The sequence below is a fragment of the Adiantum capillus-veneris genome, chromosome 28 (assembly GCF_014529385.1).
Source record: "Adiantum capillus-veneris isolate H3 chromosome 28, ASM1452938v2, whole genome shotgun sequence".
In the NCBI taxonomy this organism is placed as follows: domain Eukaryota; kingdom Viridiplantae; phylum Streptophyta; class Polypodiopsida; order Polypodiales; family Pteridaceae; genus Adiantum; species Adiantum capillus-veneris.
Window position 1 is genome coordinate 121582589 of NC_140958.1, and position 2181 is coordinate 121584769.

Here is a 2181-nt window from a genome sequence, read left to right on the forward strand (position 1 = left end):
TGAGGAGCTCAAGTTTGAAGCACGACCCTATCTTTTTCCTTTGGAAACCTCTCTTGAAGCTAAGACAAAAGATGTTGACAAGCAAGCTATGAAGAAAGTGGACACAGTACGCATGGCATCTCAACGGCTAGCCTATAGGTCAAGCTCATCATACTTTTATTTCAAGATTTTCATAATTACAAAGTTTGTAGTGATGTTATTTTGTTTGATTGTTTTAGATTTCTATTATCCTTGGATGGAAAAGGCTTTCTTCCAGGGATTCCATTCTTAGCTAAGCAGTGGGCACAACTATCTAGTGGGGAAGAATGCATGTACTCCCCTTCCATACATAAGCTCACTACTTGGGAGATGGAGACATGCCCATGGTGGATAGACATGGCTTCTGGGCATGTATTGGCGAGAGAGAGAGAGCTTCACGATACTATGAGATTTGGTGGCGCATCCGTCGATGTGCCTCTACCTCCTAGAGTGAATGAGGTAATATCAGGTAAATGGTTACTCAAAACAGACTGAACCATGATTTGTTGAAGAGCTTTAAACTCTCTTCTTTCTTGACTTATTTTTTTTACATACTGGTCATATTGTGTTTTATTTCTTTTTCTAAGCTACAAATACTACTCACAAGGGAAAGGAGGTGATTGTTGAGACTAGGGTGGATGAAAACATGGAGTGAGAGCATGGTGAGCTATCACTTACGATGCAGACGTTTGTATGTTCATTTATTGGAGTTAATTAACTTTGTTTAGCCTCTTGTATTGCAGTAGCTCATGGGGAGATTGTTGCAAAGAAAACCATTTCTTTTGTCTACATCGTTGATATTCCCTTGTCTTCTAGTCCTCATTGTCTGACTCACGATGCATGGCCATTTATGGGGACTACATAGCCATTGCTGCTGATTTTAGGGTCGGTGTTCGACATCCGGCATGGATTCGTGTTCATGAGCAAATGGGATCTACACGCTTTGATGGGACCTTGTGCGTGCGTGGTGGGAGAACAGTCGCATGGGCTGCTGATTTTATTTTTTTGGATCTTCCCTTTGGTGGTTCCCACTTAGCCTCCCCTGTAGTACCCCTTTGGGATATTTGTAGTGAGGATCATGTTCGTGCAGGCATGCAACTTGCATATTCTACTTTGTCAGACTCTGGGTGGTTGTTGATCATGGTCTCTATGACAGGTTTGTGCTTCAATCTTAATTTTATACAATACTTGTTGATATTTTTGTTGTATGTTTTCTATTGTGACTTTAGAAACCTCTTGCAGGAGATACCATTGGCTGGGTTGAGAGATTTTGTCGTGCATCAGAGATGACTATTCATCGTCGCATTGTAGTTCTTCATCATGGAGCTTATGGTTATGGTAATAGCTTTGGTGGTCGGATTGAGGTAATGCTCTTCTACATAATTAACTTGTTTGTTTCTCATTTTGGTGTGTTATTGTTATTTTTATTGTTCTAATTGTCTATGTGGTGGTGTAGTGTCATTGTTCTCTCTTACTTATGGTGCATAGGGTTGGCATGCAACCACCTTGCTTTGTGGTTGAGAGCACTCCGCTATTCAATCCACTTGGCATGCAACCTTTGGATTCTTACATGATGCACCATCTTCCAGAGTCTTCTCTAGCGAGATCATCATCCGGGGAGCCATGGCGTGGTGGCTTGCAACGAAGTCATTCTTTTATTGCATGTTTTGTGGAGCTTCTTTGTAGGCCTGGAGGTCTTTGTTTAGAGTTGGGATGTGGTACATCACCCGTATTGGCAGCATGCTTAAGCACAGGGCGGGTGTGTGCAGCAGTCGACAGTGACGACACTTTGATTTCAGATTATGTGCAACCATTACTTCGCCCTAAAAAGCGAAGCAGAGAGGGGGCCTCCACCTCTCATTGCTCGACATCAAGCCTCAACTGCAAAAAAGAATCTAAAGTCTAATTTTGAACAATGCTATTGCTATGATTACTTAGGGATTCTAGAAAAGATTCTCATTTTGAACAGTATTATTGCTATCACTTAGGGCTTTAAGTAGGATCTTCATTCATCTTTCTTAACAAAGCCCATTTGGTTTCTTTATTATTTGCTCGTATTTTCCTTCGCTCGACAATTCTCGCTCGCCACATGGTAGGACTCCGTTATTGGTATACTTCCAACCAAAACATATCCTCATTTTTTCTAAATTGTTATTGATGTGA

The 2181-nt window shown here is 41.3% G+C and overlaps 1 pseudogene; it reads left to right on the forward strand.

The window, feature by feature from the left end:
• The first annotated feature begins 423 nt into the window (after positions 1-423).
• LOC147421201 (uncharacterized) lies at positions 424-1924 on the forward strand (annotated as a pseudogene).
• The last annotated feature ends 257 nt before the right edge of the window (positions 1925-2181 follow it).